Source organism: Podarcis erhardii (assembly GCF_964252035.2).
Source record: "Podarcis erhardii genome assembly, chromosome: 11".
NCBI classification, from domain to species: Eukaryota; Metazoa; Chordata; class Lepidosauria; order Squamata; family Lacertidae; genus Podarcis; species Podarcis erhardii.
This window is the reverse complement of record NC_138501.1, coordinates 55,016,513-55,041,826: the sequence shown is the minus strand read 5'-3', so window position 1 is coordinate 55,041,826 and position 25,314 is coordinate 55,016,513. Positions and strand designations below refer to the sequence as shown.

Sequence of the window (25,314 nt, the reverse complement as noted above, 5' to 3'; positions counted from 1 at the left end):
CGCACATCGATTAAGCCTCCCATCCTCAGCGCTTGATCCAAGCCTGAGCCACAGAAGGGTCCATATCATGCCTGGGGTTTGGAGAATTTCCCTGGCCTCCCACCTCACAAGTCCCCTCCAAGCTCTCCCTGCACTGCCATACTTCAAACTGCGGTTTCTCCTGGTGAAACCCGACCCGACTCTCTCTTTCCAGAGACAAAGCAGGGCAAGAGCTCCAGTTCCAGGCCAAGAGGCTCGGTTTGGCTTCTGGAGCTGAAAAGGGAGCGTAAAGTCTGTTTGAAAGAGATGGCAGGCAGGCAGGATGGGGACCCCATGATGGGCCTTGGGCTAAGGGCAGAGACTGCAAACTTACTATTTTATTTATTTATTGCATTTATTTGTTGTTGTTGAGTCGTGTCCGACTCTTCGTGACCCCCTGGACCAGAGCACGCCAGGCACTCCTGTCTTCCACTGTCTCCCGCAGTTTGATCAAACTCATGCTGGTAGCTTCAAGAACACTATCCAACCATCTCATCCTGTCGTCCCCTTCTCCTTGTGCCCTCCATCTTTCCCAGCATCAGGGTCTTTTCCAGGGAGTCTTCTCTTCTCATGAGGTGGCCAAAGTCTTGGAGCCTAAGCTTCAGGATCTGTCCTTCCAGTGAGCACTCAGGGCTGATTTCCTTCAGAATGGAGAGGTTGGATCTTCTTGCAGTCCATGGGACTCTCAAGAGTCTCCTCCAGCACCAGAATTCAAAAGCATCCATTCTTTGGCGATCAGCCTTCTTGATGGTCCAGCTCTCACTTCCATAGATCACTACTGGGAAAACCATAGCTTTTACTAAACGGACCTTTGTCGGCAAGGTGATGTCTCTGCTTTTTAAGATGCTGTCTAGGTTTGTCATTGCTTTCCTCCCAAGAAGCAGGCGTCTTTTAATTTCGTGACTGCTGTCACCATCTGCAGTGATCATGGAGCCCAAGAAGGTAAAATCTCTCACTGCCTCCATTTATATATCCCACTTTTTCCTCCCAAGGAGCTCCAGGTGACCCCACATATATGCTTCTGCATTTAATCCCCACAACAACCCTGCAAAGGAGGTTAGACTTGAGGGGCAGCGACTGCCCTCCACCAGGTCACCCAGTGAGCATCACATGGCCAAGCAGGGTTTGGAACCCAGGTCTCTCTCAGGTCTCGGTCCAACACTCTAACCACTATCCCACGCTGTCTGACTGAGAAAAGGGACAAGGCCATTGCACTGGAGAAGACCCGGTCAGCCAGACTTTCTTCCGAGCTGACTGATAGGGTGTTCTGCTCACGTACAGAACTGAACAGTTTTTATAGGGATGTCAATGTTATCGCAACTTGATTCATGGGAGGCCACAATAAATTTGCTGTGAAAAGAAAAGGAAAACTCAGGAAAATGGCCTTGCTGGTCAAAAGCACTGAATCATTCCACACTCCCTTCACAGTTCACCTTTTAAACTTTCAGCCACCTTCATATTTTTACACTCTAACAGAGATGTGACTCAGACTTGCAGACCCCAAACCCAGACACTCAGCTTCCATAATACCAAGATGTTCCTGTGGGCCAACATGCCTCAAAGCCTTAATTACATTGCTAATTGTTTAGCATGTGCAATTAATTGTATTCCCTCTTTGCAGCAACCCTGGGAAAACAGTCCCCAACTGCATCCTAGGCAAGAATATTAGAAACTGGGCCAATTTCTTTTCATTCTTTCTTTATTGCAGTTTTATTTATTAATTAAAGTTCTTATGTTACATCGGTAAACATTATCATATTACATCACAAGGCTTATTATACTGTAATTTTCAGCATGTATAAAAGTTTATATACCGTACTTAAAGGAAAGGAAAAAACAACGCAAGGACAAAAAACTATTCCAAAATCATATATATACCAACACTTTGGACTTCCTGTCTATCTTGTTGTATATTCCTTTTTTTTACAAATGAATGTACTCTTATTATTGTATATTTATTTGCAATTTATCTAATACATTGCTATATCAATATGTACCCTTGGTCTTATTTCTCAACTCAATCTCTCTCCAACGTCAATCGAATGCTAGCATAGATAGTGAACCTTTACTCTATTTTTGAACCTATATCTTATATCTATCCCACTTTTCCATAAATTTTTGAGAAATCGGGCAATTTCTAATGCAGCTGGTTTGCTGCATGAGGCTCATGTAAAATCTAAGCAGTTATTGGCACGATGCACAGGCAACCTGAACAACTCACTGCCGCAACACATGTTAGCAATCACAAGCTTAAATGGCTCTTTAAAAGTGTCCAAGACTTGGGAGACCAGAGTTCAAATCCCCACTCAGCTATGGAACATGCTGGGTCACCTGGGGTCAGACTCAGTCTCCTAGGCTGACCTACCCTACAGGGTTGTTGTGAGGATGAAATAAGGAAGGGGAGAACCACGTGTGCCAGCTTCAGCTTCCTGGGCAAAAAGTAGGCTATAAATGTCATAATAATAAAATAGATAAGATTTGCTCTTGCCTGGACTTCCTGTTTGGTTGCCATGGCGAACGGCTGTCCCCATTACACCAGAGCCTTTTTGTATGGAATTTGAGGATAACATGGGAGTAATTATCCTCCGAAACCCCCCAGGGCTGGGGGGGGGCAGCTTTACCCGCAGATCGTCCGATACCTGCTGCCCATCTGGAAGGAACGAGGAGGCAGGGGGCGGTAGGTACAAAGCACTGTGCGTTTTTGGCAGCTCTCCAAAGCTGTCAACATGAGCAGCGGACACCTGCTTTTTAAGATGAAATTTGGACTTAATTAACAGGCATGCTCTGAACTAGGGGAGGTAAAGTATTCTGCTTATTGACTCAGCCACTGGGTGCCAAAGATTTGATCTGGAGAAGGACCATCATTGCAATTGGACTCGTATGTCGGAACGGAAGGGCGGGGTGAGCCTCCATTATTTCTCTTTGATATATTTTGCATTTGCTATTCTACCTGGCAAACCTCTTTCGAAAGACTGACTGCCTGACTTTTGAAGTACGCAAGCAGGATTGAAAGAATCTTTTACTATCGTGATGATTATGGTTTAACTACAGAATTGACTGTGTGAAATTGGACTACGATTTTGGCAATCACTTTCTATAAAAAAGAATTTATGATGGGAATCATGGTATTCTTGCTGAAGCACAAGCTTATTAACTTATAGATAGATAGATAGATAGATTGATAGATAGATAGATAGATAGTCTTGCTCTTGCCTAGCCCCCACCCCCGCCCCGGGCTATGAGACAAACACATAAAAAACAAAACAAACCCAGGCTGGCATGGGATGCTACATTCACGAGAAGAAACAAAACGCTTGAGGTTTTTGGACTGGCAACGTTTGCCCCCTACAAAGCTAATTCCTTGTGGTTTCTTATTAGCTGAGTTATGACAACTTTGCCGTCTTTATAAAAGCTGTCAAGTTCTTTATGCAAGCAGACGAACAGCCTGCCGGTCAGCCCAGGAGAGAGTCTGGCTGGCGGGGTCTTCTCCAGCACAATTGCCCTGTGTAAATAAACACGGGGTCTTGAACAGACCTTTACCCCTTTAAGGTTCTCAAAGGGTGCGGCATGCCACCCTGGTGTGGCATGAATGGATGGCAAGTGTGGCAGGAAGATTCAAGGACAAAGAAACACTTAAACATTTCAATGTGGTAAACCATAGTATCAAAAAAAATTTTTTCTTTGCAAAATGTGGATACAGTGGTACCCTCAGATTACAGACGCTTCAGGTTACAGACTCCGCTAACCCAGAAATAGTACCTCGGGTTAAGAACACAACCCCAGAGTCTGTCACGACTGGACCTAATGGTCAGGGGTCCCTTTACCTTTAAACAATTTATTTAACTAAAACAATAACATTATTGCATATGTATCCATGTTTGCTAACTGATGTGGTTAAACGATTAAAAAACACTCACCCTTAGACTGAGTTTTGGCACATATGAAAAACAAATCCTTATTTCCTGATGAATAACCTTTGGACTATAATGTAACTTAAATAGAAAAGATGTTTCCTCCAAAAGCATTTTATTTTAAAAATCCCAAATTAAATTTAAAAAAATCTGATTTAAATTTTAAAAAATCTGATTTATTTTATTTTTAAAAATCATTTATTTTTATCCACCCTGATTTGTACCCTAAGGCCATTTGAGTCTCCACTTCTTAACACTCACATTTCCTCATGAGTTCCTCATAGGAAATGTGTCTGGTGTATAGGAGTGGCCAGGATGCAGATGGATGGATCTCAAAGCTGGGCAACATCTCAGCTCATTAATGAGGTGCAAATTGCTGAGGTTTAGACATCTTATTACTCCACCACCCAGGTGCTAATGGGTCTTAGTCCTCCCTGGCGTGAGACCCCACTCCTGTGAATTAGCCTGCCTGATGCAGGCATATTCCTGGGGCGCCCCCACCCTGACAAACAGAGGCAAGCTGGTGAGCAAGGAAGTGCCACCTGCTCCACACTGTCCTATGTGTGTGACAGATTGGTTTGCACTGGTATCTCTGTCGGCTTCCCTGAAGGACATGTTAAATGAGAAGAGTGTCAGCTGCAAACCACAAGCTCAGTTGGTGGTAAAGATAAAGGGACCCCTGACCATTAGGTCCAGTCGCTGACGAATCTGGGGTTGCGGCGCTCATCTCGCTTTACTGGCCAAAGGAGCTGGAGTACAACTTCCAGGTCATGTGGCCAGCATGACTAAGCTGCTTCTGGTGAACCAGAGCAGTGCATAGAAACGCCGTTTACCTTCCTGCTGGAGCGGTACCTCTTTATCTACTTGCACTTTTACGTGCTTTCAAACTGCTAGGTGGGCAGGAGCAGGGACCGAGCAATGGGAGCCCACCCCGTCGCAGGGATTCAAACCGCCGACCTTCCGATTGGCAAGTCCTAGGCTCTGTGGTTTAACCCACAGCGCTACCCGTATGGACTACAAGCTTAACATGAGTCAACAGGGTGATGCAGAGGCAATAAAAGCTAACATTATTCTCGGCTGCTTCAACAGAAGTACAGTTGTACCTTGGTTCCCAAACGCCGAAAACCCAGAAGTATGTGTTCTAGTTTGCAAATGTTTTTCGGAAGCCAAACATCTGATACAGCTGTTGGCTATTGTTTCTGGGGCGCCTGGACCAGGGGTAGGCAAACTAAGGCCCGTGGGCCGGATGCGGCCCAATTGCCTTCTAAATCCAGCCAGCGGATGGTCCAGGAATCCGTGTGTTTTTACATGAGTAGAATGTGTCCTTTTATTTAAAATGCATCTCTGGGTTATTTGTGGGGCAGAGGAATTCGTTCATTATTTCCCCCCCCCAAAATATAGTCAGGCCCACCACATGGTCTGAGGGACAGTGGACCAGCCCATGGCTGATAAAGGTTGCTGACCCCTGGTCTGGACCAATCAGAAGCTGCACCTTGGTTTTTGAACATTTCAGAAGTCAAACGGAACTTCCGGAACGGATTAAGTTTGGCGCTTTTGTTTTTGTCATTTATTTTGATTTTTTGTTTTTGAGGCTTTTTCAGTTCATTTGTTTTTGGGACTATGTGGAATCCAGTTCAGCTACTGATTGATGGGTTGTGTGACTGCAGAAATGGATAAAAGCCCCTTACCAAACAATGACTATCATCAGTGCTGGTAAGAATTTTTTTAAAAAAACTTCTATAATCTACAATACTGTCTTATTTATTTTATAGTACAGTACATTGTTTCTTGCTTTCCTTTTATGGATCAATGGTATCGTTAGATAGCAAAATTCATGTTAAATTGCTGTTTTAGGGGTTGCATTTAAAAGTCTGGACTTTCTATGGGAAAGCGTGCCTTGGTTTTGGAATGAACTTCTGGAATTAAGTTTGAGAACTAAGGTACCACTATATAGTTTCCAGACCAAGGAAAGCAATAGCCTTTTAAATTGTGTCCAGGGGTTATTGTTTTTGATTGTTACTCTGTTCTGTATTTTTGTGCTTTTATATTGTAAAGTGCCTTGTGATCCTTGCATGAAGGGTGGTATAGAAATTTAACATAAAAAATAAAATAAAATAAAATAAAATAAAATAAAATAAAATAAAATAAAATAAAATAAAATAAAATAAATAAAATAAAATAAAATAAAATAAAATAAAATAAAATAAAATTAAAAAAAAAAAGAAGCTTGGCCTTCTCTGCAGAAGGCTAGATTTCTAGGTAAAAGCGTTTTGTTCCATGGAGGAGCATTCTGTGATGTGAGTCCCCACCGGCAGTCCCACGCAATACAATCCAGACGTAGATTTACTGCCTCATCTGTTGTTTACAAGACCCGGATCCAAGAGGCGACGGTGATATAAGAGGCCTAGAAAACAATCCACTGCGTTGGTGCAAGATGGGTTATATTTAAATGCCAGGAGCCAAGAGCATTCCTGGGGAAGCAGCCCGTCCCTATGGAAACTGAGACGCCTGAACATGTGTCCGTCAGCAGAGAATCCTGGCTCCACACTTGACAGTTGCCGGTCGTCAACCGTTTTACTGCGCGTTGCACAACATGCCCCGCCTGGCTCTGCAAAACGGCAGCAACCCAGCACGGCTTTAAGCGATTCAGCCACCAAACCAAAGGATCTTGTCAGTGACCCGCCTTCCCCATCCTTTAAGGATCTTAGGAACATTATCGCCAGGTCAGCTCACGATCTGCAAATCGCTTTGCAGATCCATTTCCACAAAGCGGGAAGTACAAACATATGACACACCCACAGAAAAGATATACCCAGATTCTGAGCTAACAATGCACAAAGTAATGTCAAATGCCAGACAGTTTTCTTTTTTTAATGTATTCGTATCTATTTGCTTTTGTTGTGGCAAAAGGGCAGTACAGTGGTACCTTGGTTCTCAAACGCCTTGGAAGCCAAACACTGCAAACCTGAAAGTACAGTGTTCCGGTTTGCAAACTTTTTTCAGAAGCTGAACGTGCTCTGTTTTGAGTGTTACGCTTCTGTTTTGAGTGTTACACTAACATTTTGAGCGTTATGCTTCCGATTTGAGTGCCACACTTCCATTTTGAGTGTTACACCAAGGTCTGTCTGTTTTTGCTAATTATTTTGCATTTTTGTTTTTGCGGCTTTTGTTTTGTTTTTCTGACTGTGTGGAACCCAGTTCAGCTACTGATTGATTATGTGACTGCAGTACATTGTTTATTGCTTATGGATCAATGGTCTCGTTAGATAGTAAAATTCAGGTTAATTTGCTGTTTTAGGGGTTCTTTTTAAAAGTCTAGAATGGATTAATCCGTTTTGCATTACTTTCTATGGGGAAGTGCACCTTGGTTTTGGAACGCTTTGGTTTTGGAATCAACTTCCGGAATGGATTAAGTTTGAGAACCAAGGGAGCACTGTATTTAAATAATTGAAATGAATACATCTCTGCTTGTGTTCAGTGGAAACAAAACAAATTCCTTCCAGTAGCACCTTAAAGACCAACTAAGTCAGTTCTTGGTATGAGCTTTCGTGTGCATGCACACTTCTTCAGATACTAAGAAGTATCTGAAGAAGTGTGCATGCACACGAAAGCTCATACCAAGAACTGACTTAGTTGGTCTTTAAGGTGCTACTGGAAGGAATTTGTTTTGTTTTGACTATGGCAGACCAACACGGCTACCTATCTGTAACTGTGTTCAGTGGGACACTGTCTCTAGGCTTGGAGGGAACAACTCCATTCACAAATAAGCACACACATATTTGGGTTCACACTAAGCAAAGCAGACTAAGCCAGGGCATCACATCTGGGCAGTGATATTGAGACGCAATGCAAGGAGAGGTGAAAGGCATGCCATGGCCCTGATGGCTGGATCAGGAGATGACTTGGTCCTGTGTGTTCCTCAAATCCTAGAATTCATTGTGTCCCTCTCTGGTGCTCCAGCTGCCTCAAAGGAGGCCCACTTGGTACCGTCTCAGCAAAGGTCTCCACTGCACGGACACCCACTCCAAAATGTTATGAGAACATAGGACAAGCTTGCTGGATCAGCCAATGGTCCATCCATCCGTCATCCTGGGCTTGCAATGGCCAACCAGACGCCTACGGAAGCCTGCAAGCTGCGCATGAGCCCGGCAGCAGTAAGACCATGCGCACCTGCCAGCAACTGGAATTCAGAAGCACAATGTTGCAAGGATTGTGGCATTATCAGATTGATGCTTGCAAAAAAAAGTATTCTGGAATAAATCAGTACAGTGGTACCTCGGGTTACATACGCCTCCGTTTTGGAACGTTTCAGTTCCCGAATGCTAAAAACCTGGAAGTAAATGCTCCAGTTTTCGAACGTTTTCCAGAAGCCAAATGTCCAACGCGCCTCCCACTTGACTGCAGGAAGCTTGACAGCTGAGGCACGGCTTCTGAACATTTTGGAAGCTGAACGGGCTTCCAGAATGGATTACGTTCAAAAATCGAGGTTTGACTGCACTCAGCGAGAACATCGACGTCACGGCATAGGAAGAGCCTGGCTGCTGGATCAAACCAAAGGCACATCAAGCTCAGCATCTTCCGTTTGTCAGCTCTTCTGGAAAAAGCATGCCTGTATCCCACATGAAGGCTTTCAGCAAAGGAAAGGGGTGGGCCAGCCTCTGCAATCCGTCACACACACACACGGAAGTCAGACATGACTTGTCACCAGAACCCATCATTCCTCTGCTCTACCCCAAAACAACAGCCCCTTTGGACATACGCAGAATGGAGTCTTCTATGGATGAAACTGAATTGTCTAGAATCGGAACATCCCTGCATGTACTCAGAGGGTACACATGTACTCAGGCCCTTCAGGATTTAACCTCCTTCCATTGGGCCTGTAAGACGGAGCTATTCCGCCTGGCTTTTAATCTGAATTCAGCCTGATCTTTTATTCCCCTTCTCTTCTCCCCCACTCCCCTTTTATGAAGATCACCCGTTCTAAGATCCCACAGCTAATTCTCTCCTGGCCTCCTCACTGGCCCAAGTAGGACCAATTCAACCAGCTAGCCCTGGGGATTATCTAATTGATTTTTGATTTTTATTGTTATTCATGTTTTTATACTGTATTTTATGCTGCTTTTACAATTGTTTTAAATTTGTTGTTAGCCACCCTGAGCCTGGCTTTTGAACCGGGAAGGGCAGGGTATTATTATTAATAATAATAATAATAATAATAATATCACAGATGGGAAAACAATGAGTTGCACAAGAAAAGCCATGCTGATTGGCACGTGCTGGCTGGCGAAGCATTGTAGGGCCCACAACTCTGCAAACACCTCCAACCTGTGTGCATTTAATCCATGAAGAGAGAATGTCCACACTGCAAGCCCGGCAACGCAACCCCGGCAACGCAACCCCTTAAGCCTCTCGCCATGAGGCTCCCTTGCATTTTTCATTAAAAAGTCAGATTTCTTTGCAAAAGCGTCCAGACCTTGTGACTCAGTTTCACACAGGCAGAGGAGGACGCTCAAAACATTGGAGCGAAACGCCACGCCGGCTTTCAACATCTATGCCTGGCTATTCCAGTGGGTTTCAGAATTTTCTAGCTGCAGAGAGCCCTTTCCAAGTCGACGTGTGTCTGCCGAGTGACGGCTTATTGCAGAGGATTGTGGGAAGCGTCCCAGGGCGTTCACGCGAGGTGCCGGCCAATCTTGCTGGGCGTCACTGTGGCTCTGTGTAAACGGAGAACGCGTCCGGGAACACACCAAACAATAAGGAGTGTGGTGGAGTCTCCTTCTTTGGAGGTCTTTAAGCAGAGGCTTGACAACCATATGTCAGGAGTGGTCTGATGGTGTTTCCTGCTTGGCAGGGGGTTGGACTCGATGGCCCTTGTGGTCTCTTCCAACTCTATGATTCTAACACTCGTCTGCATTTGTGCATCGCAGGAGTTGATCGGTGGCGGGGGTCAAGCCCATCTTTCAGGGAAATCTGCCTTGCAGCACTGACCTTCTCACTCTGGAACTGCAAATCACCTCCAAGAAAGCCTCAGTTTCTCCAGGACAGATGCTCATTTTCGTATGACATGTATAATAACTCAGTGAGTCCCCTGTGCCCGTTTCCCACAAGTGTAGTTTAAAATGAAAAAGGAAATCTTCATTAGCTGGCATGCAGATTTCTATTTTTAAAATGGCTCTTTTCCACTTTCTACACCTCATTAACCAGCTTCACACTTTTCAGAACGAAAAGCATTTTTAGCACCACTTCCGAACGTGTCCTTAGATGCTCCGTTAGAAAATGCCAAGGTGCACAAACTAAGTACGAACATGTATTTGGGGCACATCCGCTGCACTAACTCGCATTCGTTGCCTATCACTTTAGGATCACTTCACCGGAAGAATCCCAGGAACTGTAGCTGGCGAGATGCTCTGGATCCTGTTAGGCGCTCCTAGCCCCCCACTCAAAAACTAAAGTTCCCAGGAGTCCCTGTGAAGAGGGGATCTGATTGTCAAACCAGCTTTCACTCATATAGAGTTTAGAGTTTCAGGAAATACCTCTCAGGATTTATGAGCAGGAAGGCAAAACAGGGAACAAAAAGCAATGATCAGCTCCATCTGTGCACACTGAGAGAAGCAACATCTGACTGAATTGTCCCCATTTCACTGAGTCCAGAAAATGACCATCTGTGTGCCCGGAATTCAAATCACCTCATACACAACAGGACAAAGTCCTAGATTTTCAAACTGCATTTTTAAGAAGCACAATTAAAATAAATCTATTTGCTGAAAGAGCTCTTCAGAAGGCCGCACAGAATCACCACCGCCTCGACCGTATTGTTTCATCTGCTGAGTCCTTCGAGAAGGCCGCGTGCCATTTTGCCAAGATGGAAGCCAAAGAGTTCTTTGACTGAGTTGCTGCTGGGCTTGTGGTTCTTATAGCAGCTAAAGGTAAAGGGACCCCTGACCATTAGGTCCAGTCGTGACTGACTCTGGGGTTGCGGCACTCATCTCGCTTTATTGGCCGAGGGAGCTGACGTACAGCTTCTGGGTCATGTGGCCAGCATGACTAAGCCACTTCTGGCGAACCAGAGCAGTGCACGGAAATACCGTTTACCTTCCCGCCGGAGCAGTACCTATTGATCTACTCGCACTTTGACGTGCTTTCCAACTGCTAGGTTGGCAGGAGCAGGGACCAAGCAAGGGGAGCTCACCCCATCGCAGGGATTTGAACCACCGACCTTCTGATTGGCAAGCCCTAGGCTCTGTGGTTGAACCCACAGCGCCACCCGCGTCCCCTTATAGCAGCTACTACTATGCTATAAGATCCACTGTCCTGTGATATCATATATGAGTTTGTACTACTGATGAAGCCCAAGACGGCGAAACAAGGCTAATATTCCGGAAATCCTTATCGAACTGCAACAACCTTTCGTGTGGATTGTTGGACTCTATGAACAGACAGGTGGAATAGACCCTTTCACATATATGGAACTTATGCATAAACTGATTAGTGAATGAACTGATCCAGTGGGTCTTCTATGTTTTTCGTTAAACTTTATGAGCTACTTCTGTTGAAATCTACAATTCAGTACAATGAATAGTATATATTATTTTTTCAAACGTACAGCCGGTTATGTCTTGTGTGTTTATTGAATGGGCTTGTGCTTCTGACAACAAGAAGTATTATAAGAGAGGGCTCGATGTTACCTCCAAATGTCTGCTCCGAATCTTCAACTGGGCTCTCTCCCTTAATTTCCTAGCTTCAAGACAACATAACAACCCATCCAACCGTTTTAAAAAACTCCCTTGGAAGGTGGTGGACTCCCCTTTGCTGGAGAGCTTGAATGACCTTCTGTCAGGGGTTCTTTAGCCATGATTGCCACATTGAAGGGGGTTGGACTAGATGACCACTGGGGTCCCCTCCCAGAACTACAATTCTGTGAGTCTCTGTGCCACCTGAACCAAGACTTCCAGCCTTGCCACCAGGTTCCTTCCCACCAGAGATGGCAGGGGTTGAAAGTGGGCACCTTCCGTGTATCAAAAGCTCAGCGCCTGCCACCTCTCCTGTCTCTACAGTGGAACCACCTCTCCTTGCTTCCCACTGTGGCAGAGCTCCCATGGCAACAGACCGATGCTGGATCTTCCGGTGGTAACTTAGAAGGCTCCTGGCGAGCCGGACAATTTATTTTATTGCCTGCTCCACTCTAAAGGCTCAGGGAAGGCAATAAAATGAATAGAGACATAAGACCTCATTAAAACTGAATTTCCTTCCAATGCTGAAATCCATATTTTGAAACCCAAACCCTCCAGCTTTTTCCTCTTTCAGGAAAGGACAGAAATGCCAAACTCTGAATGTTCTGCAACATGTGATTTGGTTTTTATTTTGTAAAGGGTGCTCTTGAAAACGTACAGAATGGATTTCTATCAGAACTGAGCGGTCACAGCTAATCTGCATGAACCTTGGAAGAGGGGCAAGCGCTTTCTGGCAGGCTTCACCCCATCACAGTTAACCTGGGGGGCTTTATCCCTCAACAAAGAGTGGCCAGAGCTCAGGGACAGACCAAAGGTCCCGGGTTCAACAGCATCAGGTGATGATGATGAGGCCATCTTCAGCACAGTTGAATTGTGGAACTCCCTGCCACAGGAGGCAGGGATGGCTGCCAACCTAGATGGCTTTAAAAGAGGAGTAGACAAATTTGTGGAGGTTATTGCTGTCAATGGCCAGGATGACTATGCTCTGCCTCTGCAGTTGGAGGCAGCCAGGCTTCCGAATCCCAGTTGCTGGAAACCACAGGAAGGGAGAGGCCTATAGAGCCTGGATCCTGCTTGCAGGTTTCACATAAGCATTTAGTCGGTCCCTGTGAGAACAGGATGCTGGACCAGATGGGCCACTGGCCTGATCCAGCAAGATCTTCTCATGTTAGAATGAGTCTTTCACTCATCCTGCCATAAGGTAAGGTAATGCCACAGAAAACAGAATCAGAATTCAAAATGACCTTTACAGATTGGAGTACTGGGCGCAAGCTCACAAAATGAATTTCAACAGGGACAAATCTAAGTTAAGCACTTAGGTAGGAAGAACCAGATGCACATATATAAGATGAGGAACATCTGGCTTACCAGTAGGAGACGTAAAAAAGACCCAGGGGTCTTAGGACCACAAGCTTAACATGAGTGAACAGTGTGATGCACCAGCAAAAGAAGTGAATGCTGTTCTAGGTGGCACCAACAGAAGTCTAGTGTCCAGATCAAGGGAAATAATAGTCCCACTCTATTCTGCCTTGATCAGGCCACACCTGGAATACTGTGTCCAATTCTGGGCACCACAATTTAAGAAGGACGTTGACAAGCTGGAGGATGGGCAGAGGAGGGCGACCAAGATGGTCAAGGGCCTGGAAACCAAGCCTGATGAGGAACGGTTGAAGGAGCTGGTAATGTTTAGCCTGGGAAAGAGGAGACTGAGAGGAGGTATAAGAGCCATCTTCAAATATCTCAAGGGCTGCCACATGGAAGATGGAGCGAGTTTGTTTCTTCTGGAGGGGAGGATTTGAAGCAATAGCTCCAAGTTGCAAGAAAGGAGATTCCGACTAAACACCAGGAAGATGTTTCTGATAGTATGAGCTATTTGACAATGGAACAGTCTCCCTTGGGAGGTTGTGAATTCTCCTCCATTGGAGGTTTTCAAGCAGAGTTTGGATGGCCATCAGTCAGGGATGCTTTAGCTGAGATTCCTGCATTTCAGGGGGTTGGACTAGATGACCCTTGGGGTCCCTTCCAAGATTTTAAGATTCTACGATCTTTGTCCAAAGACAGATTTCCCCTTGGAAATCCAGCTGAGCAAAAGCACATTTCCTCTCTGACATTTAAACTGCCACCTTCAGCTCAAATTCTGAGCCTGCCTGGAGATGAGGAACTCAAATGCTGCCAAGATACGCGGATGATGACTCCTCATGCCCCTTTCACGCCACAGCCATGCAGTTGCCAGCATTTGACCACACCGGCCAAGCGGGCTCCAAAAAACATTTGGCGTTGTCTACCGGATTGCAACATCTGCTTGGGTAGCTAACGCTACCAATTCGGCCACTTGGGAAGGGAGTGTGTGGAAATGGGTTTCTTGATTTCAGCCTTCCCAAAAAATCCAGAATGACACAATTCATCTAGGTTGTGAAAGCATCACAGAATGTTGGATTTGGGAGGGATATTGAAGGCCTAGAAGGCTGATCGCCGAAGAATTGATGCTTTTGAATTCTGGTGCTGGAGGAGACTCTTGAGAGTCCCATGGACTGCAAGAAGAACAAACCTCTCCATTCTGAAGGAAACCAGCCCTGAGTGCTCACTGGAAGGACAGATCCTGAAGCTGAGACTCCAATACTTTGGCCACCTCTTGAAAAGAGGAGACTCCCTGGAAAAGACCCTGATGTTGGGAAAGATGGAGGGCACAAGGAGAAGGGGAATGACAGAGGACGAGATGGTGGACAGTGTTCTCGAAGCTACAAACATGAGTCTGACCAAACTGCGGGACGCAGTGGAAGACAGGAGTGCCTGGTGTGCTCTGGTCCAGGGAATCATGAAGAGGTGGACACGACTAAACGACTAAACAACAACAACAAATTGAAGGCCTAGGAATCTACAGCATCCCTGACTGGTGATGGCCGCCCAGTCTCTGCCTCGGCAAAGGAGAGGACACCACTTCCTTGAGGCAGACTGTTCCACTGTTGAACAGCTCTTGCCATTAGGAAATTTCTCGTAATGTTCATAGCAAAAAAAAAAAAAGCTGCCGCCTTGCAGTTTCCACCCTCCAATGCTGGTCCTGCCCTCTGGAGCAATGGGAGAACAAGAGTTCAGATTTAAGGTGCTGCTTTTGACCTTTAAAGCCCTTCACAGCCTAGGACCCTCGTACCTACGGGACCGCCTCTCCCGGTATGCCCCACGGAGAGCCTCAAGGTCCATAAATAGCAACACCCTAGTGGTCCCGGGACCTAAGGAAGTTAGATTGGCTTCAACCAGAGCCAGGGCCTTTTCAACTCTGGCCCCGGCTGGTGGAACGCTCTGTCTCATGAGACCAGGGCCCTGTAGGATCTGATTTCTTTCCGCAGGGCCTGTAAGACAGAGTTGTTCCGCCTGGCCTTTGGCTTGGAGCCAATTTGATTCCCTCTCTCTCTCTCTCTCTCTCTCTCTTTTTCTTTTCCTTCTCCTCCTACATTTTAATATTTTAATGTTCCATTATTTTAATGTTGTATTTTATTTTTGTTTTTAAGTTTTGTTTTTAAGTTGAAATCATTCTTCTTGTTTTTATTATTGTTTGTAAGCCGCTCTGAGCCCGGCCTTGGCTGGGGAGGGCAGGGTATAAATAAAATATTATTATTATTATTATTATTATTATTATTATTATTATTATTATGTGTGAGACAGACAAACAGGTATCTGCAAACCTCTGCCATGGCTCACATTAATAGAAGCATGAGAAAAGCCTGCTGGAGCAATGGCCCATCTAGTCCAGTGTCCTGTTCTCAAAATGGCCAAACAGTTACCCCACTGGAAACCTGCAAGCATCTGAGCACAAGAGTAGCCCTCTCCCTTCCTGCTGTCTCCAGTGGCTGGTATTCAGAAACCGTTCTGCCTCCAATTGTAATTATTATTGTAATTATTATTATTATTATTATTATTAATCATTTCTGCCCCGCCCACCTGGCTGGCCTCCCCCAGCCACTTTGGGTGGCTTTCAACAGAACATTAAAAACAGAATAAAACTTCAAACATTAAAAACTTCCCTATGCAGGGCTGCATTCAGATGTCTTCTAAAAGTCAGGTAGTTGTTTATTTCCTTGACATCTGATGGGAGGGCATTCCACAGGGCAGGCGCCACTACCAAGAAGGCCCTCTGCCTGGTTCCCTGTAACTTCTTGCAGTGAGGGTCAGAAGGTCCTCGGTGCTGGACCTCAGTGTCCGGGCTGAACGATGGGGGTGGAGACACTCCTTCAGGTATACTGGGCCGAGGCCGTTTAGGGCCAAATACAGTGGTGCCCCGCAAGACGAATGCCTCGCAAGATGAAAAACCCGCTAGACAAAGGGTTTTCCGTTTTGGAGGCGCTTCGCAAAACGAATTTCCCTATGGGCTTGCTTCGCAAGACGAAATGTCTTGCGAGTTTTTCCGACTTTTTTTCCCTTCCCCCCCTTTTTCTAAGCCGCTAAGCAGCTTATCCACTAAGCCGATAAGCCGCTAAAAGCCGCTAAAAGCCGCTAAACCGCTAATAGCGCTAATCCGCTAAGCCGTCAATGGGCTTGCTTCGCAAGATGAAAAAACCGCTAGATGAAGAGAATCGCGGAATGGATTCTTTTCATCTTGCGAGGCACCACTGTATAGCCTTCCTGACTAGTAGCCATCAGAAGAACCTTACACACCATAAATCTGTCTAATCTTTTAAAGCTATCCAATTTGGTGGCCGTCACTACCTCCTTGTGGCAGGGAGTTCCATAGTTGAACTGTGCACTGTGCGAGTATCTTCTTTTGTCCTGAATTCTCCCAACATTTAGCTTCCTTGGATGCCCCCCAGCTGGGTTCCAGTATTATGAGATTTCACTCTCCAATTTCTCCATGCCATGGGTTTATAAACATCCATCATGCCACCTTTTTAACTTGCCTTTTCTCAAAACTAGAAAGTCCTAAATGCTGCAACCTTTCTCCATCCCCTTGATAATTTTCATCGCCCTCTTTCTAAACCTTTCCCACAATAATCCACAATAATCTTCTCTTCTCCAGGCAGAACATACACAGATCTTTCTGTTGTGCTCCAGAGCAACTGAACTATATCAGTACCAGAGAAAGTAAACTGCAATGGAGCCAGAGAACTATAAAGGCAGAAAAATTGAAGCCAATTCCTCCGCCTTCACAGAGACTGTGCACAGCAACGGGTTAAACAGAAATAAAACCAAAACAACTTATTTAGTTAATAAATGGCTAATAAAAGAGCAGAGATTTAATTGTTTGAGGACCTAGCTCATCCCACCCTGGAGACTCCGAGGGCAGTTAACAGATTAAACAAAGGAAGCACCCACTTTAAATCCAATTCGGCATCAAAACTCAATTGGTCTCTTAACCCCACCACCGTCTCTCTGCTTGTCCCCTGCAACAGAAGCCACCCCAAGCAGATTGTGCACAGCTTTCAAAAGGTTACAGCGCTGGGCTTTGATTAATCTCCGAGGGAGAGCGTTCCATAAATGCAGGGTCCGCATGCCGAAACTTTCTACATACCCCTCCTGGTTTATGGCCCCATTAAAAGGTTGCTTTGGGTTGACCTTGGAGAGTTGGATGAGATACAATCGACCAGGGCGGCTGCTGCTGCTGCTACTGTCACTGCAGCTAGGGAAATAAGTCTGGCAAAGCTCAGGAGATCTAGAGAAACATTTCGGCTTAGATAGCCTGAGTGGAAGTCTGAGCAACTCGTACAAAAACAACAGCACGAAGCAGCCTGCACCACCCTTGCATTAGCGCAGCAGAGTTAACTTTTAACAGCAGGAAATAAATTTGGAAGCTTCTTTTTTGAATGCTAAAGTGGTAAGAGTTTTGGAATATATTTATTAAATGCCGTAAAGCAGCTTTGTGAGGGTTTTTGTGCCCTAAACGGTGGAGCAAATACATTTAGCAAGGAAACGGCTGCAGCCCTGACGACGCTCTCCCTCGCTGTGCGGCAAACACGTTGTAAAAACAGCCCGAGACTTGTGTGCAGTGCGCTCTGCAAAACGCTTTGAACTCAGCTGCGCAGGACTGAACGCTTCCCAACGCTCTGACTCAGATACGAGAGAGTCCACCGCGTGCGGTGACCCCGTTGACGCAGGGGTCCCAGAGTGCTGACTCAGTGGATTGTGACTCAGCGATGCTGTGTCGCCTCTGGAGGAGCCAAGCTCCTTCTACCGGGATCAGCCAGAGGAACCCAGCCCGGCGCCCTCGGAGCATGCCCCATGTGCCATAAAACACATGCACGGCATAGGGATGGAGAGGTTCAGGCAGCGCATGGATCCTTCAGACAACCCGTTTCCCCTAGTAGTATCTAAACCACTTATGACCCACGGGATTTCTCCTCTGCCTGGTGCAACCCGACAGCACCATGCTCCAGAAGCCACAACTACTAGTCTCCCTTGTCCTTCGGAGAGCGCAGGAGCATTCCTGCTGTCCTGTGGCAAGGGCTTACCTTCAAGACCTGGTGCTGCCTCTGCTGCCTCTGCCGTTCCCCATGGCCTCGCAGCCGCCGCCAGATCACAAAAACTCTGGGAAAAGAAAGGAAAGGGGGGTTGGTGGAGGGGGGCCGCTATTCTTGACGCTGGCTGCAGCCGGAGAGCTGGGAACACACCCACCCAATCCCCACCGCGACCCCCGCTTCTGCCCCTCGCCCAAGCCTCCCCGCAGCCCAAGCTCCCTCCCCTCGGCAGCCGCCCCACTGCACCCAACCCGAGCCCCTCGCCTACCCGTAACCTGAGGCTCTGGCAGGAGCCGAACAGCAACTGCTCTGTTAACAAGCAGAACGGCAGCCAAAGCAGCCCAGCGGCTCCTGCCTGCTAAGCTCGGGAGGAAAGGAAAACCATTTCCCCCCACCTCCCTCCCCCCACCAGCCCAGCCACACGCTGGAGAAATTCCTAAAAATAATGTCAAAAGCAAAGCGCTCGTAAAAAAGTTGGGCGGCTGGGGAATGGAGTGGGGGAGCCGGGAGCCGGGTTCGATTTCAGGCTGCAGATACCAGGAGCAAAAGGCAAGGCCTCCCTGGCTCTCCCCTTTGCAGGCAGAGTTTCCGGGATGAGGAAAACGCAAGCGAGGACAGGAGCAGCATCTCCCAGAGCAAAAGGCAACCTGCGCAGGTGTGGGTGTCGGCGGGCAAGGGAGAGGAGGAGGAGGAGGCGATTCGGGGTGCTGTGAAAAAATCGTGCACAAATCGCGCAATTGCTGTGAGCAGGATCACGCTCTGCAGGAGCTAATGGCCACTTGAGCAAAGAATGGGGCTTGAGGATATTACCTGAGAGGCAATGGGGTTGTGGGTGAAAGCATATAGAAAGGGCCTGCTGGATCAAGACATCTGGACCTCGCTCAGATGCCCCAGAGAAAAGCCCACGTCTTCCAGCAAATGGGATTCAGAAGCATTGCAGAGCAGAGCAGAGCCGTTCCACTGAGTTCCAGTGTTAGTAATTATTATTATTATTAATAATAATAATAATAATAATAATACCCCGCCCATCTGGCAGGGTTTCCCCAGCCACTCTGGGCAGCTTCCAACAGAATATTAAAATACAATATCTAAAGAAGAAGAAGAAGAAGAAGAAGAAGAAGAAGAAGAAGAAGAAGAAGAAGAAGAAGAAGACAACTCTCCTCTCTCCACCTGCTACATCCTATTGTGTTTACAGTGGTACCTCAGGTTACATACGCTTCAGGTTACAGACTCCGCTAACCCAGAAATATTGCTTCAGGTTAAGAACTTTGCTTCAGGATGAGAACAGAAATCGTGCTCTGGTGGCGCAGCAACAGCAGGAGGCCCCATTAGCTAAAGTGGTGCTTCAGGTTAAGAACAGTTTCAGGTTAAGAACGGACCTCCGGAACGAATTAAGTACTTAACCCAAGGTACCACTGTATTACGAAATTCAACAATACAGTACAGAGCAGGGCATGAGCACATTACAGTTTAAGGTGCTTCCTCTACGCCAGCTTGTTTCAGTACTTACAAACAACCCTGCAAGGTAGGTCAGCGCTGTCACCCCCATTCTGGGGGAGAGGGGGCATCGAGGTGGGGAGAGCATGGCTGCCTACAACCACCTAACAAGCTGACTGAGGTTCGCCTTGTTTAGTTATCTTTGGGAAGTCAGCGCGAGGGCTGGGGAAGGGGCTTCAAATTTCAGCCTTGCGACAAGGCACTGTGGGGCTCACAGGTTCCATGCCAAAGTACTTTTGCAGCCCACGTAGCATAAAAAGTTGGACCGCCCAACTCTGTCGTGGAGCATAGGAAGGAGCCTTATACTAAGCAGAGAACTGGGTCCATCGCGGGTGATGCTGTGGGTTAAACCACAGAGCCTAGGGTTTGCCGATCAGAAGGTCAGCGGTTTGAATCCCCGCGACTGGGTGAGCTCCCGTTGCTTGGTCCCTGCCCCTGCCAACCTAGCAATTTGAAAGCACATCAAAGTGCAAGTAGACAAGTAGGTACCGCTCTGGCGGGAAGGTAAATGGCATTTCCATGCGCTGCTCTGGTTCGGCTTAGTCATGCTGGCCACATGACCCAGAAGCTGTACGCTGGCTCCCTCGGCTTATAGAGATGAGCGCCGCAACCCCAGAGTTAGCCACGACTGGACCTAATGGTCAGGGGTCCCTTTACCTTTACCTAGCTCAATACTGTATTGTCTACCCTGACTGGAAGCTGGAGATACCAGAGGGAATGGAGTCTCTGAGCTTTGGGCAAGTGGCTAGACCAGACCTCTAGACTAGAGGTGCTCAGCTGAGCTAGGAGTGGTCCTGATCCTGCTGCTACCCCTCCCTCCCTGCAGAAAGAAGGGGTCAAAGGGCTCCCCGGGCACCTGGGTCCCTTAGCCGCCTGCCCGTTCCTCATGGCTTCCACCGCCACCCTTTCAAAACCACAGCTGGGCAACCTCTTTCCTGCTGGACGGCTCTCCGTAGCTGTGCTTTGGCTAGCGATGCCTCCTGGCCCAGGGCAGGGCATAGCCACAAGCCGGCTTCCAAGCACGGAGGCGCTCAGGTCAGCCAGCAGGCGAGCTCCAAAGCAAACAGCTCACTGCCGCTCCTGTGCTCCTTCGCTTGCCGGGATGGGAGCGCTGCATTCCAGCCATGCAAAACAGCCCTCTGCCGCTTCCAAAACAAAGGCCCCTTTGGGCTCCAGGCAGCTCCAAGCGCACCTGAGAAACAGCCCCTCGAAAGGCGCTGGGCCATCGATTTGGTCTGGGAAGAGGGTGGGCCCTTAACCTCTCAACTCCCAGGGAAAAGGAAAAGTCATGGGGTTTGGAAAGGCAGAATGCGGAGGGGGCGATGCAAGGTCTGTTCTCTTCCCACCCATAAATCACATTGTGCTTGGCGCTGGCCTTGCCAAGCCATGTGGTGGCCATCGCTACAGCAACCTCATGTCAGAAACAAATCACAGAAGAGGCTAGGCCTCCTGTCCTGCAGCAGCAGATATGGGCAGGATTCGTTGCAGGAATGCCGCACCCCCAAAGAGACTAATCACAGGTCTGCGGAGATGCTGAAAGGCAAAAGCCAACTGCGTCAGATGCCAGGCAGGGGAATCGGCACAGCACAATGTGCATTTTACAGGGAGAGAAAGAAAGTTCCATAAATCCTGAGAGGTCAGGCTTGAGAAAGGAGCTGAAGTTGTTCCATCAGACCGCAGAGCTGGGGGTGGGGGAGGGGGGGAGCAAAGCAGGGCCAGGCCATCTCTTCCGCTGAGAGATCAGCTGCCTTTGGCCCTCGCTCAATTGCCACCTGGCAGCAGAGATGCCATCAGGTCACCCAAAACCATCTGAATCACAGTTGCGTGTTATCAGAACTGTAACGCTAAGTGCTAGTGCACAAGCATGTTTTTCCCCTTCCCATTTATTTGTTTATTTCAGAAAATTTATATACCACTTGATTGTAAAAACAAACAAACAAACAAGCAGTACATAAGTGATACAAACAATTATATCACTTATGTACTTATTTACCGTACTGTATACTCTGTTGTATTGTAATGCTTTGGTTATTTTTCCTTTTCCTTTTCCTTTTGTACCTTGGTTTTCAAACAGCTTAGTTCTCATTTTGGCTCCTGTATGTCACAAGCCTGGAAGTGACTGTTCCGGTTTGCGAACTATTTTTGGAAACCAAACATCCAATGGGGCTTCCATTTGGCTGCAGAAGCTTCTGCTGGCCTCACTTTGGCTTACGAACGTTTTGGAAGTCGAACGGACTTCGGGAATGGATTCCGTTCGATTTCCAAGGTACGATTGTATTCATATTTCTTTTATTTCATATTTTTTTTCAGTGAAAACTTCTAATAACTCACTCACTCACTCTAAACGATCAAGTTCTTACAAATGTGGAACGGGTATCAAAGAGTCCCAAGGAGCTGCTAGGCTCCAAAACCCCAGAGAAGACGCTCAGGAGAGATCTTGCCTTTATGGAATCCTCTGAGGAGGGGAAAGCACAAGGGAGGACCGACTCCTGAACCTTGACTGGTGGTTGTGCAAATCTGGCTTCTAAAGCCTCACTACGTGATACTTCCTTCTTTTTTCTTTTGTATTTTTATTTAGATTTTTCATCATACAATTTAATTAAAAAAAGAGAAATAATACATAACAGAAAAGAAACATTAAATCATCATACAATATCCAAAAAGGAAAAAGAAAAAAAATAAACAAAAGAAAATAAACCCACCACCCTGTTTAACTTCCCTCCACCACTACTCATCTTCCCTAGAATCAATTTTACACTTATCAGTGCATTCTGGTTGTTTTTATTTTCTCTGTATACATACATATGTCATTGATAATTTATTGTTTTGATGCATTTCATTCTTAATCTAAGCATGTTAGCATGTCTTTTTTGGAGCAATTTCTTGTCATAGAATCATCAAAGCATTGCCATTCGTTTTTTAGGTTTTGATTTGACTGCTGTCGTATGGATGCTGTTAATTTAGCCAGTTTTAAATATTCATTTAATTCAAGAATCCATTCCTCCTTGGTAGGTAGCTCTTTAGCTTTCCATTTAGATGCTATTACTATCCTAGCTGCGGTGGTCGCATATAAAAAATTCTTTTATTCGATTTCACTATTTCTTTTTCTAAAAGGCCCAGTCTACCCGCGGAATGTCTCACCAGAGTGGTGCATGCTCTAGTTATCTCCCTCTTGGACTACTGCAATGCGCTCTACGTGGGGCTACCTTTGAAGGTGACTCGGAAACTGCAACTAATCCAGAATGCGGCAGCTAGACTGGTGACTGGGGGCGGCCGCCGAGACCATATAACACCGGTCTTGAAAGATCTACATTGGCTCCCAGTACGTTTCTGAGCACAATTCAAAGTGTTAGTGCTGACCTTTAAAGCCTTAAACAGCCTCGGTCCAGTATACCTGAAAGAGTGTCTCCACCCCCATTACTCCAAGGGCCTTCTGGTGGTTCCCTCGCTGTGAGAAGCCAAGTTACAGGGAACCAGCCAGAGGGCCTTCTTGGTAGTGGCACCCGCCCTGTGGAACGCCCTCCCAGCAGATGTCAAAGAGAAAAACAACTACCAGATTTTTAGATGACATCTGAAGGCAGCCCTGTTCAGGGAAGCTTTTAATGTTTGATGCATTGCTGTATTTTAATATTTTGTTGGAAGCCACCCAGAGTGGCTGGAGAAGCCCAGCCAGATGGCTGGGGTATAAATAATAAATTATTATTATTATTATTATTATTATTATTGGTAAGCCTCTGATTTTTCCGTTAATGTGATCTTAAGCATTTTCCCCCCAACTCCTCATGTATTCCCCCCCCCCCGCTATGTGATACTTCTGACCCAAAAATACTCAGAATCTGGAAGCGGACCTGCTCCTTTCTGGGTAGCACATGCAGCCCACGTGCCTGGCATCCTCCGTTGGCCCATTTGCGGTCCAGGCCCCTTTTTGCAGAGGGAGGGGGGCACAGTTCACAGGTGGTTGCAGGTCTGACACAGCATCTATTCCCCACTCAGCTCCAAAGGCTGGAAGCCTTTGCTCCTGGCTCCGCCAACAGAGGGCAGCTGTCATGGGGCACGGCTGGTAACTGTGCTGTTGGCGCGACCCCCCTTCCCTTCCCGGTCAGCAAAGACCCTGCCAAAAGTTCCCCCTCCCCCCGGTCACGATTCGTGCCCCACCCCAGCAGTCAGAGAGGCCAAATTTCTGGCTCTCGCGAGGGGGCCTGTAAAGCAAGACTCCCTCAGGTGCGTTTGCCTTGGCGCGGGTTCAAGCCCCGGCCAATTAGAGCTACAGAAAACATACACTAAAAAAAAGAAAAAACCCAAATGGAGGAAAATAAGCTTTGCTGGGAGGAATCGTATGTGTGTGTGCATTTCTATCGAACCCAGATGGTGAAGGCGCAGAAAGGAGAGGGGCAGGAGGGGGGAAACAGAGGCCCCAAAAATAATAAAAGAGGAGCCTTGTTTGAGGCAGGGCTGTTGAGAAGGAGGGGGGCAGGAGGGCTGATTCAGCTCCAGCAGTAAATTGGTGGGGGGGGGAGTGGAGAGAGGGGGCCCATTGCAGGTTTGGGGAAGCAGATCAGATTCCGGAGGAGAGATGCAGCTTGCAGGCATCATTTCTCTGCTTCTTCCAAATTTATTTGCTAGTTTATATCCCATTTCTGTTTCCAAGGAGCTCAAGGTGGGATAGGCAGGGCATTGGTCTGGGGGGACAACAGAGGGGTCCACCTTTTGGGGTGAGGGTAAGCTGTTGGGAGCTAGCAGTGCCTGCTATGGCTGTAGACACGGATAGGGGAGAGACATGTTTTATTGCAGCTGGGGCAGAGCAAGGTGCCCAGTTGTGCCGCTGCAGATGCACCAGGGCGTTCCTTCTTTCTGCGCTCATCCCAGCGGTTATTTCTACTCTGGTCACTGGGGAATTTAAAATGGAAAACTGGACCTATCTATCACCTTTCCTCCCAGAGTTTTAAGTACAACATCAGAAGGGCCATTGGCTTGATCCAGCAAGCTCTTCCTGTGTTCTTATGTTAACAAATGGAGCACTTTGTCCAGGGAGTCTCTCAGGTGAGCTGTTTGCTCAGTGTTTTAGAGCAAAGGCAAGCGAGAGGCAGGAGGGTGGAGGTCTATAAAATTCTGCAAGGCATGCACTAAAACTCTTGGACGCCCAAGGAAGCTGAATGTTGAAAGATCATAGAATCATAGAGTTGGAAGAGACCACAAGGGCCATCAAGTCCAACCCCCTGATTCAGATACAAGATTCAGATACAAGAAAGGATTTATTTAAACTATGGAACTCCCTCCCACAGGAGCCAGTGGTGCACACCAACCGGGATGGCTTTAATAATAATAATAAATAATAATAATAAAATTTTATTTATATCCTACCCTCCCCAGCTGAAGCCGGGCTCAGAGCGGCTAACAACAGTAAAAGTAACACAGTTTATATAAAACCACAATCTATTAATTGAAATGCATTCTAAAATCAAATCATTCTAAATTCAATTCAGAATCAAATTCATGGCAACCATTGGGCTGGAGTTCTGTGAGGATGATCAAAGGAGGGGGTCAGGCTGTGCCTCGGCCAAAGGCCCGGTGGAACAGCTCTGTCTTGCAGGCCCTGCAGAAAGATGTTAAGTACTGCAGGGCCCTAGTCTCTTGTGACAGAGCGTTCCACCAGATCGGGACCACGGGCGAAAAACCCCTGGCTCTGGTTGAGGCCAGCCTAATCTCCCTGTGGCC

At 46.9% G+C, this 25,314-nt stretch overlaps 1 protein-coding gene across 3 annotated transcripts in view; it reads right to left on the bottom strand.

Moving 5' to 3' along the window:
* Window positions 1–25,314, bottom strand: part of IL11RA (interleukin 11 receptor subunit alpha) — a 139,692-nt gene that overhangs the window by 51,132 nt on the left and 63,246 nt on the right. Inside the window, exons 1-2 of one of the 3 annotated variants that reach the window (XM_081881594.1) lie at window positions 18,371–18,443; window positions 18,097–18,172 (exon numbers count right to left, since the gene is read on the bottom strand). The gene's annotated coding sequence lies outside the window, so the exon portion shown is untranslated. Of the gene's footprint in view, window positions 1–17,159; window positions 17,267–18,096; window positions 18,173–18,370; window positions 18,444–25,314 lie in introns of those variants that run through there. The other 2 variants (XM_081881597.1, XM_081881596.1) reach the window with 2 other exon arrangements.